Raw genomic sequence first — 13,200 nt, 5'->3', positions numbered from 1 at the left:
GCAGGGATTATCTCAAATTCACGAGGATTATCCGGTTCAACCCACTCCGGAAGAAGGCCGAGGCGGGGGAGGAGGCCGAGGCGGGGGAGGCTCCAGGGCAGAGGCGGAGGCGGAGGAGGAGGATCTAGGCCGCCTTCCGTACGATCCCAAAGAACCGTTGGCGGTGTACAACGCCTGGATCAGCGTCTCGTACGATCCCATCGTCGGGAATCAACAACCCCGGAAGTGCTTCTGGGAAAAGGTCACCGAAGCCTACCACGAGATTAAGCCGAAAAAGACTCACCGCCGCACATATAAGATGCTCCGCGCTCACTTTGACCGAGTCGACGGAGAGGTCAAACGATTCTGCGGCATCTACAAAAATGAAGCGGCTCAGTACCAAAGCGGAGCCACGGGAGCCGACATTCTGAGGTCGGCTTTGCGGGTCTACTACTAAGACACCGACAAACAATTCAAATATGCCGATGTTTGGGAGGTCGTCAGGGACGAGGAAAGGTGGGCCGGCGGTGTGCGGTCCAGTTCGGGCTCGACCTCGAAGCGCACGAAGCACACGGCGAGTGGCCAATACTCGTCTGGTGAGGGCGGTTCGGGCATCGGGCCACAAGAGTTGGCCTCATAGGAGGAGGAGACCCCGGCAGACGATGCCGGGGGGTCCTCCCGTGAACGCCGTCGGCCGCAAGGAAGAAATGCGGCGAAGGCGGCTAGAGGGAGGAGGGGCCGAGCCGAATCAAGCCAGGCAGGCTCGGGCTCGGGGGGACCCTCGAACTCCCTTATTTCCATGTACATGACCGCCACAATGGCGGACACTTCCCGCTTTACGCCCACCCAATACGAAGTCTGGCTTAACGGAGTCTTGTTTATGGCGGCACAACTTGGTATCCAGCCTCCAAGTGGCCTCAGGGCACCTCCATCGCGTTCGGGGGATGATTCACCGGCGGAGTAGTTTTTTTATTTTCTATAAAATTATATTTTAAATTATGTCATTTTAATTTTTTTAGGATTTTAATTATGTCTTTTTTTTATTTTTTTGAATTTTAAGTTGTAATGTTATTTTATTTTTAATGAAGTGTGTTTTTTATTAATTGAATTTGGTGGAAAAAAATAAAAAAATGAAATTGAATGAATAGTAATTTAAGGGACGGTTTAAGGGACGGAGGGTTGCAGGTTCCGTCCCTTAGTTAAGGGATGCAGTAAAAAAGTACAGTGGGGCCCGCAAATAGTATTTTAAGGGACGGTATAGTGACAGTGTTGTGGATGGCCATGTGGTTATTATGGTGGTTATAATTTTGTAAGCTTATCATTAATAGTGGTGGAAAATGTGCTGTCATTTTAGCTAATTTGGTAAATGTCTTTGACGTTAATTTGGTCCAACGGAAATTTCGTCTTGTTGCAAAATAAACGAATTCAAATTTTAGCTTACAAATATTCCCAACTTCTAATTATATCAATCTAGAATTGAAGGGTGGGGTGACTTAAGTAGGGGTGAGTTGGTCTAAGTGGTAGAGTCTAAGATGAAAGGTTTCGGATTTGAATCCATCTTGACACGATTTTTATGTTCATTTACTTATAAAAAAATGGGCTAACAATTGTGATGTGAGTTGAGTTAAGTTGTTAGTGTGTCAATCTAATACCCTATTCAATTGAAAGTCTAATTCGAATGAGGTTCAAACATTGCATGTTAAAGAAACTTTCAACTCGAACAAGAACCTGACATGCTATCTTAAAATCCGATCACGATCCGTACATGATGCAACTCGATAACAATACTGTGGTGAAGCAAACCATATCCCACATCGGAGAATGGACAAGAGTTGCAAGCATATAAATGGGCTTCCCCAACTTCATTAGTATGAGGCCTTTTGGGGAGTACCCCAAGAGCAAAACCGTGAGGGCTTTGCCCAAAGCGGACAATATCATACTAATGTGGAGTTCGGGTGTGCACCACCATGACCCAACAGTAGTATCAGAGCCCTGGTTCAGGGGCTAGGCCTGTGTGGCTCGGGGTTCGGTGGGTTGCACTTGCAAGTTCTCCGATGTCTCTGGGTGAGCTCGACCTAGACCTGGGGTGACCTGGTGACCTGTAACATGGGGCACAGACATGTGGTCTTGGTCTCGTGGTCTTGGTTTGAGGGGAGGATTGTGGTGAATTGTGGTGAAGCAAACCATATCCCACATCGGAGAATGGACAAGAGTTGCAAGCATATAAATGAGCTTCCCCAACTCCATTAGTATGAGGTAGGGCTAACAATTTTTGACACGACACGATAATCCGACACGAATCCGCACGAAATAATTGGGTTTGGATCAAGTCTTATTGGATACGGGTCATTATTGGGTTGACCCAATAAGAACACGAAAATTTCAGGTCGGATGAGGGTCGGATGCAGGTAACCTGATAAAAATTAATATTTTATCATTTTATTATTTTTATTTTTTATTAGATTTAATTTAATCACTTTCACTTAGGAAAATAATAAAAAAATAGATTAGGCTTGTCGCCTTCGGATGAGGCCTTGAGCAGCAAAATGTCAACGGGATGGATCTCTGCTGCAGAAGAGCCTCCATCTTATCATAGGTCCCTCCACCGCCAGCATCCCCATGTAATTGAAGTACTGCCACACACAATTCGTAAATTCATCTCACAAAATTCAACCAAAATTAGAGAGAAATGAGAGGAACCTGTTCTACGTCGTCGCGGTCAAAGTCGTTGCGAGCCTGGCTGCCGTAGATGCCGGCGCCTTCAGCGTCGACGCCATTTTTGCCGAACCTGAACCAGCAAGTGGTTCGGAAACCGCAGGTGGGGCCCAATCTGGTTCTGTTGCACCATCCAATGCTTCGTGCGGAGCCAGCTACGAAGTGGCGCCTCAGCTGCGGAGTGATGGAAGCAGGTGGAGATGATGAATTATTGAGGGAGAATTTTGGTTGGAGAGTGGTTCGTGCTGTTATCGTGTCGGGTCAACCCAAAGTGGTTCGTGTTGTTATCATGTTCAGGTCGATATCGTGTTGCTATCGTGTCGGTCAACCCAAAGTGGTTCGTGTCGCTATCGTGTTTGGGTCGTGTCCGGGTCGTGTCCGGGTTTGGAGGTGGCGGGTCGGATTCATGTTCGGGTTTGGGGTTTCCTTAACAGGTTGGGTTCGGGTTTGGCCTTATTGAATTGGGTCGCTATCGGGTCAACCCGATAACGACCCAATCCGCACGATTTGCCAGCCCTAGTATGAGGCCTTTTAGGGAGTACCCCGAGAGCAAAACCGTGAGGGCTTTGCCCAAAGCAGACAATAGCATACTAATGTGGAGTTCGGGTGAGCACCACCGGGACCCAACAGTGGTATCAGAGCCCTGGTTCAGGGGCTGGGCCTGTGTGGCTCGGGGTTCGGTGGGTTGCACTTGCAAGTTCTCCGGTGTGGTGTGTGAGCTCGACTAAAGACCTGGGGTGACCTGGTGACCTGTAACATGGGGACAGAGACATGTGGTCTTGGTCTGGTGGTCTTGGTTTGAGGGGAGGATTATGGTGAAGCAAACCATATCCCACATCGGAGAATGGACAAGAGTTGCAAGCATATAAATGGGCTACCCCAACTCCATTAGTATGAGGCCTTTTGGGGAGTACCCCAAGAGCAAAACCATGAGGGCTCTGCCCAAAGCGGATAATATCATACTAATGTGGAGTTCGAGTGTGCACCACCGGGAACACCCAACAAATACAATACATGATAACAACATAAACTTGATTTACATAATATTATACGATTAGAACTAAATTTTAAATTAGATTTATACGACATTAGAGAACAAAAGTTATAGAGTAATCCGTATATGATTTTTAAAAAAGATTAAAAGTAATTAAAATAATAATAATACTCCATGGTTTTAATGAGAACACAGTCCGACCCAATCAGAAATTATCGGGTCCTTGCCTGATAAGGATACGAAGGTAATAAGATTTGACTCAAATCCATTAATTCTGTGTGTGTTTTTGTCGAATTTTCGTATTGTATCATAAATTATCAATCCTAAACTTAAATGTCAATAATAAAAGAGAAATATATGTTATTAAAAACTTAAAGGACTATGATCAAACCAAACATGTCTTAAATCTTAAACACCAAACAACATCATTATAAGATAACATGAAGTTCATTATAATGAAATAATAACAAACTTATAATGAACTTCAGATTGTTAAATTATATCAAATAATATCATTATTTTTTAATCTTTGAATTTCCCTAATAAACTATGAATAACGTTGTAACAAAATCCACATTATTTTATAATAATTTATTTAGTGTTTAGCGTTTAAAACTAATTTGTTATATAATACAAACCCTATACCCATAGCCTTAATAGTATAATAAAATTAGTCAACTTAAATCGACAAGACAAACTTAACTTGAACGAAAAGAGAATTGCACCCCATGATCCTCTATAAAGCGGCGGTTGGAGAAAGGGTGGTGTGACAGGAGATTAATTAACATTATTTTTTGTGTTTCATTTTATATCCCATTTCAATAAAATTGATTTTGACTTTGTATGCTTTAGTTCAATTTTATATTAGTATGATTAATTAGAGTATAGAATTATTTTAAAAAATTTAGTGTCACTTTTATTTAATAAAAGAATATTATTGAGGTGATAAATTTAAAAGTAGTGCATGTAATGTAACCGGGACGAGGTAAAAATAGTGAACCATGCACCGATTCTAAATGAGTGAGTAAAATGGCGACATTCTTTTTTTATTAGAGCATCCGCAATGGGGCGGACGATAGGCCGCCCGATGCCTCAGGCGCGCCATTGTCCGCCCACTGTGGGTGCGCGGACGATGCCCGATGCATCGTTCGCGCCCTATAGATTGTCCGCGAACGATACGCGGACGATAGGGCATCGTCCGCGCCATCGTACGCCTACTGTGGGCGACGCGGACGATGCAACGCGTTTTTTTTTTAATTTCGAAAAATTTATTTATATAAATACCCCCTACCCCACCTTCATTTGTAACCTTTCCATTCACTTTTCCACACTCAAATTACACTATAAAATGGATTCCGGTGAATACCCGAGTCCGAATAGTCCGATGTTTGGGGGTGGTGCACGTTGGCCGGGTACAGACCTTGACGAATATCGGTCGTTCGACTCCATCACGCAGTACGATCCCGAATTCAGTACGGATTCGTACGGTCTGTCTGACATGGAGCCGTCTCCAACTCGCCCCGCCGCCCCCTCCGCTGCCGTCGCCCCCGCCAGAAAGAAGCGGAACCGGCACCGGGCGTACAAGGTGCCACCTCCGAAAATGAAGAGTACGCCCCCGGGAGGACGAACTACCAACCGGATAAAATCCTCGTCTTGGCGAGGTGTTGGGTGGATATTTCGGAGGACCCGGTATTCGCGAACAACCAAAAGCAGGTTGCGTACTGGGAGCGCATCGCCGAGCGCTACAATGAGGCGAAGCCACCGAACGCGTACAAGCGCCATAAGGGAGCAGCTCCGCAAGAAATGGGATCAGGTGAAGAAGCAAGTCAACCTGTTCTCGGCGGAGTACGAGAAGTGCTCGAGGGAGCAGGGAAGCGGCGAGAGCTTGAGCGATGTGCGCGATAGAGCGTTGTTGTCGTACCAGTCAATGTACGGCGACTTCAAGCATTTCAACATCTGGGCGCTCTTGAAGGACAAGCAGAAGTTCCAAGGGGGGATTCTGCCATTGTCTGCGCCAAAGAGGACGAGGACCACCGAAGTCGGTGCTTACACAAGCAGTGAAAGCGGCGCATATCCGGTGGACCTCAACCGGACGATGTACGAGGAGGAGGAGAGTTCCGGTACATCGGTGTCTTCCCGACGTCCCATTGGCGTCAAGGCTGCGAAGAACAAAGAGAAGGCGAAGGCGACATCCTCCTCGCAAGCCGCGGCCACCCCTCATCGGCGATCCCCACCCCGACCCCGGCGGCACTTGCCTACGTGGAGTTGGCAGCGGCCGCCAACCGGAGGACGTTGTTGGACACGCACAACGCCCTCTTGCAATGTCAGGACCCGGCCAAAGCCGAATACCTCCAGGGGATGATCGATTAGCTGCGCCGCAAGTTGGAACTTTTGTAGAGTAGTCAACTTTTTTTTCATTTCTAACTCGTGTGAAACTTTTTTTAATCAATGTAGGATTTGTCGTTTTTAATTAATCGTAGTATTTTTTTAATTATTTTGCATTTGACATATTTGAAAACATTTAAATTAATTAACAAAACAATAGTGAAACCTATAGGGCGGCCTTTAATGCGGCTTATAGGGCGCCCCACTGCAAGTGGAAGGGTAGTAGGATAAAATGCTGACGTGACGGTGCATAGGGTAGGCTTTAGGGCGTCCCTTAGGGCATCCCAATGCTAATGCTCTTAGTGTATAATATATGCATTACATTCTAATTTAAAATCTTGTCACTTCTATAAAGAAAATAGTTACGGTGACGTGTAACATTATCATTGGAATACACCATATATATACTATTCGAAGTCTCGAAGATATGCAAAATCTCATACGGGGTTGAAAGTATATATGTAAAGTCATGTCATAGTCTTCCTATCAAAGATTGCTTACACATACGCTATTTCTTTATAATTATTGTGTCCAAAATAAATGCACGAACAACAAAGTATTATGGTCAAAAAACATACTGTGAAAATGATTTTCGATTTTGGTAAATAGTGTCATTGCAAGGAGCATCAATCATATTTTGACCTATATCGTGGATATTCTTTCGACTGAATTTGTAGCTGTTATTAAATTTGTTGCTTTGGTCATTTGTATCTTGTGTGTATATGAATTTTTATAATCATATTATACGTTTCATAAAAATATAAGAGTACGAAAGATTTCTTTGTAGCTGACAAGGTAAGCTAGGTCAATGCTAAATTGCTAACTGAATTTATCCTTATTTTGCACAAGTCAGTTGTCCAGTTGGAGGCTGACTAACTACATTTTTCGGTTGTTATCTCATCGGTTTCCTTTTTGTCAGTGTTTTATTAGTCTCTTCTTTATCATGGACAAAAGGTGATTCGCTCACCCCAGGCGCCCCCATAACCCGGCCCGACATCGCTATGGAGGGGTTCAAACACGGTACCTCAGCGGCCCATTAGGTGGGAGGAACTTACACTGGTAACCAGCACACAAGGAGCCACCACAGTGGTGAAACTCCCACACTGCGGCTGCCAGCATTCGATCCTGTCTGCTTAGGGACAATCTACCACCCAGGAACCAACTGAGTTAAGCCCGTGCGGGCATTAGTCTCTTCTTTATTGATTCAATACTTGGTATGTCTTCAAGATCACGGTCTTCGAATAAGACTACTCAGTAATTTTCTCTATAGTTAGATATTCAAAATGATTGTGAAATAGGCACTCTTGATCATTCACCAAATTAAAATGACATAGCTCCCTAATAGTTGAGTTATGCCAATTTTATATATGCTCATATTTTTGCATGCTTGAGATTCATGCAGTAGTTCACTTTATGTTTCCTTTTTAATTTTTTATTAAGTATATTCCAATATTCTTTAGTTGAATTTTATACTACTCCTAGTACTTAATATCAATAATTAATTACACCTAGTTAGGATATATAATTATTTTAGATTTTAGTACTACTTTTATTAAATAAAAATGGTTATTAAAGTAAAAACTGTGGTATATAAATTTTCTTATTTGAATAATTTTATTATAACGAAAGTAATAAAAATAATTAATTAGTAGTGGTATGGTTATACATGAGATACAAGTGGTGGGACACTCACTCATTGATCGATCGATCCTTAGAGCATTCACAACCGTGCTCTTGCCAGCGAGCACGGTTGTGGGCCCGGCGCCACTATTCATGCCTGCTCTCTGGAAAGAGCACAACACCCACAGCTGTGCTCTTCCGCAAGGACGAGCACAATTCAATTTAAAATTCAATTAAACAAAAACATTTCCATAATATTAAAATTCATTAAAAAACCACAATAAATATTACAAATTACAAATAAAATAAAAAAGCCATAATTAAAATCCTAAAAATTAAAAATTACATAATTAAAATACTAAAAATTAAAAATTACATAATTAAACTCCTAAAAATTAAAAATTACATAATTATTGGCTAATATTACCCGAGGAAGACTACTCATCCGGCGGCACTAACCCCAATTTTTTTGGAGACCCAATATCATGGTCTCGTGCGTTTGAAGTTGCGTGGGGGTCATAGTTGACCTATCGGCCATATTGAGTTGGCCTACGAGCATCCACAGCGAGTTGTTCGGGGGTGGAGGTGGCGCATAGAGAGCGGGTTCGGGAGCGGGGGCAGATGGAGTTGCGGCCCGACGGCGGTCGGCCGCCGCCTTTTTCCTTCCTTGCGGTCGGCGTCGGGAACCACTTGGTCCGGCGTCGGGGCTACCCAAGTTAGCTCCGGCGAGTTGGCTAGCCACTTCTTCGGAGCCGGTGTCGGATAGGGATACCGACCTTGACCGTTTGGAGGAGCCGCTAGAGGAGAATGTTACACCTCTCATATACTTCGGGTGCGTCCACGTGTCCTGCCAAACGTTGAGGTACTTGAACGACTTGCCGTTCATGGATTGGTAGGTGCTCAGCGCGGCAGTGATGATGTCAACCTCGCTCCGACCGCTCCCGACATTCCGCGTCTCCTGGAGGAAATAGCCATTGAACTTGACAATTTCTTCTTTGGCTCGGCCGATGGAGTTGCGCACCATACTCTCGTTGCGCTCGATCATTCCCGGCGGCCGGTTTTTATTCTACCGGTGAGAGACGCGCCACCAAAAGTGATCGTCGGATTGGTTCGTGCCAACCACCGCATCTTCGGAGATTTCCAACTACGCCTTGAACAATTCATCCATCTCCGCTGGAGTGTACGGTGTGCGGACACCGCGAGTAGGAGGAGGCGGAGTTTGGGAGGGGGCGGTCGGCCTAGGCTCCGGTGTCCACCCGTATCGCCCTTCAGAGGCACCTTGGTCGTCGATTGGGTATGGCCGGTAGCCACCCGGAACGCCCGAATCTTGGGTTTGAGGAGGGGCCGAATATTCCGTTTCCGGACTAGGAAACGGTTGTGAACCGAACCATTCGGGGTTCCAACCGTGAGAGGGCGGGTGGTCATCGCCTTGGCCGGGCATTGTTATGTTGTAGGGTATGAGAGAATGAAGATGAAAATGGATATGGGAGATTGAAGATGAGAATGAATATGGGAGAATGAAGATGAGAATTGTGTAGTTTGATGTGAATTTTTGGGTGTGAAAGTGGGGGTATTTATAGATGAAAGTGTGTATTTTTGGGGGGAAAAAATAAAAAGTGGTAAAAAACGGTAATAAACGGATATATTTTTTTGGGAAGTGAATTTTTTTTAAATCGGTTTTTTTAATTAAAAACCGATTTTTAATTAAAAAAATTTCAAAGGCAACGGCTATGCCGTTGCCCAATCGCCGTGCGCCACGTGTCCTGCTCGCTGGCACGGCGCTGCTCGGCGCGGACGGATGCGGGTTGGGCCACCACCGTTGTGGATGCTCTTATACTCTATTTTCAAATATTGGAGGTTCATTGCTCGAATGTCCCTAACAGTTAATACTATTTTTATTGAAAAACACGAAACATGCTTCATACCTCTAATAATCTGATCAACAACTTCTCCAACTTCCCTTATTACCTCGCATTGCACCCATCAGTAATGTAGTATTTGTACATTATCTTTTTCAATAGAAAATCATGTCTACGAAATAGTAGAATGCAATGAAGAGTGCATATGCTCTTCCTACTAGTGTATACATTTATTAAGAGTGTTAAATATTCAAAATGATGGATAAAACATCCAAATTTATTATATTTGATTAAAATCTACACTGTATCAATTTAAACGTATAATATAATTTTAAAAACGTGGACACTCTCAGCCAATCAGCTTATTAAACACATCGACATATAATATATAGGTACAATTTTGTCGAAAATATTCGACGGATAATGTTTAATTATAACGTACCATCACAATCTATAATACTCCATCAATTTAATATATTTAAAATACGACGTGAGATTTTAAATTTATTCGGTGTTGCGTCGCATGGAAGGCAACTATATAGTAGGAGCATAATAATAATAAAATAAATTGTTGAATGATTCTATTCATCTACACATCGTTTTCCTTTTTGTTTTATTTTCTTCCACACATCGCTTTCGTTATTGTGATACGTAATTTATTTGTAGTGGATGCTTCTCTGGCCATGTTATATTTCTGTGTGACTAACACACTGCTCTAGAAATGAAATGTTTGACGAACCCCAAAATCAAAATATGACCCCTCTAACTAAAACACTCACTCTGAGTAGAAATAAATTTACCATAACGAAAACGATGTGTAGAATTCACAGACATTTGCATAAACCTGAAATAGCATTCGTCGACTCTACCCAGTCCAAGTTTCAAGTGTAGTCGCAATCTCCAATCTTTGACCATCATTGCCCTATCCACAAACTCACATGATCACCTAACTCTCCATTCACATTCTTGCACATATATACCATATCAATTGCCTCTATTTATATACTCCATATTTCTTTTTGCAACCATTGGGCCGGGCTCCGAGTGCAGGCCCATGGTAAAAATATTAGGAGGCCCGATGCATATTTTTATAAGGAGTGGTTCACTTCAGAACTGATACGTATTACCAACATATCAGTTAGCATCACAAAACTCTACTGATCTTCATGAATCAACGAACTGATATTGAGTCACTAACTGATAACTGATATAGTTCTCATTTTAACCAAACACATCACTTCTGAATTGAACCATCATCTATTTTTATAAGTATTCACTAGTTATAAGAATTAGACCCGAATTTTAAGAAATTCTATACACTATTGGAGTTTTTTTATATATACTTTTTGAGTGATAGGATGGACTGATAAAAAGGATTAAAAGAGTTTGATAATAAGGTCTCCTAAAAGAAAGCAAGGTTCAAAATGAGTGAATGTCAATAGTTTAACCATTGGCCAAAGAAATCTCTTGTAAGAGCAATGTCCAAGGGGTAATAAAAATAGACATCTCCTGCTGGCAGATAATTAATATTGCAAAATGAAATATTTGGGACCATTTGTGTCTAAAGACACTGACTAGTAACTTAAAAAAACACCACCAATTCACTGCTTAATAACATGTTGTATGACCCATATATAGTACTACATCATCAACAAAACCATCATTAACTGTATTAGGAATAGGACCACCTGCAGAAGATTCAAATAATTGCAACAAAGTTTTACTCTTTTTTTCACATAAAGCACATACTTTTACAACTAGATAGAAACAACAAAGTATGTCTACTATGCTAACTAACATCTAGGCCTTAATCAAACAAGGAGAGAGTTGGAAGAAGGCTTGGCTTGGATCCTTTGGTCCCATTCATGTCTTTTCATTTTGTTGTTAGCTAATATCATGCCATGCCCACTTCTTATTGATGTGCCCATTTTCACCTACTCTTCCTAATCTAGATTACACTTTCTCACATCATCATGTATTCCACATCAAGAAAACATACGAGGTCCAGCCATGTTCACAACAATTGACTAGCACTAAATCAAGTGAAGCACAAACTTGTAGTGTGTAATCAAAAATTTTGAACAAAGTGAAGACTTGTTCAAAGTGAGTTGTGAGTTTTTCTATCAAGAATAGACAGCCTTTAAGTTAGGGCACTATTTTGTTTTTTCGTGAGATGGGAAGATTTGAGGGTGTTGTACAGCTGGCAACAATGGGTGTAATGTAGCAACAGTCACTAATAAAGTTGATTGGGGCATGGATTGTATGTATCAGCAACTGAGACATTGAAACAACATAAATAAGCCTAAAGCATAACCAATGAGATACAGAGCCAAAGGTAGAAGCAAATGCCAACCCACAACCAATAATATTGCTCAACACAGAACCACATTTCCACGCCTCCACTTCTGATAATGCAGTTTAAGATACCATATTTCAATCCAAAAACACAACCACAAGTCTCAATTAACACAACAAGAAAAAAACAAACGAATCTAATTTTAACTATGGTTATTTGCACCAAAATATACGAACTTTGCTTAAATGTTGGTTTTGTGGTCTAACTGAAAACTACACCTCTCTCCCCTCTGCTGCATTGAGCCTTATGAATCAAAAATGGCACCAACAATTTTCTCTTCTGCATTGCCAGTCCACTGTCGTCTATTTCATCAACCCACATCTAACTCAACAATTCAAGCCCAAGTAGTAACTGATAGTGATCATTATTTAGTTATAATTGTCCTTTATTTCTACCATTTAGTTAGTTATTTAGAGCTGGAATAAAGTAATGGATTCACTTTTTCAGCATTAGGGTTAGTATTATTCCTGCATTGCAAGAACATACGGAGGGATTCTCTCTATTTTCCTAATTCAGCAATTATTTCTTTCACTTCTCTTGTTTATGTCACCTTATAGTCTCTACTTCAAATCTGATACTAGTAGATAATTAGTTGCATGGCTTGGATCAATTTCAGGCCAAGATCAGTTCTCCAAAACGAAATAAAAAGTCAAGAAACTTTAGAAGACTTGCTTTCACAGTTGGGGCAGCCATTCTACCTACTCGGCAGAAGGCGGCCCTCAAAGGGGTTAAGGAAGGGCTGGAATCGATTGGAACTCATGCCCCGGAAGGAAAGGGTTGGAGCAAGAAGTAGACTCAGCCACCTATTCTGAATCTCAACCCCTTGCTTCTATGATTATAGCCCTCTCTAGTCTCTATTAGTATCTAACTTAGTGGGGCAAAATAATTGAAAGTTCTTGTTTCAGACAAGTGGACGATCGGGTCAGCTAAAATTAGCTCTTCTTTTAGCTCTTTAGAATTTGACGGAAGGACATCAGGTAAAGGGATGATTTCAAGGAAACATTAGGAGGGACATTTAACATTATTTACATACTGTGGTAGTTAATTCTTGATACAAGGTCTACCTCAATTTCTGAAGCTTTTGTTTAATGGAGTTTAGCTACCTGCAAAATATAAACCAGTTGTAACTGTAACTCATATGGTCAAAATAAGATGAACCAAAAAAGTTGTTTCATAAGGTCCCAAAAAAATGTTCGTTGACCGCATAAATGCGAGTCATGTGACTAGTATTGCTCAGAATCTTGTGCACTATCAGCATGAAGAAGACGCTATCAGGGTGGAGAGGAAACAAC

Source organism: Salvia splendens, chromosome 11 (assembly GCF_004379255.2).
Source record: "Salvia splendens isolate huo1 chromosome 11, SspV2, whole genome shotgun sequence".
Classification (NCBI taxonomy): Eukaryota; Viridiplantae; Streptophyta; class Magnoliopsida; order Lamiales; family Lamiaceae; genus Salvia; species Salvia splendens.
This window is presented reverse-complemented; position numbering follows the sequence as displayed.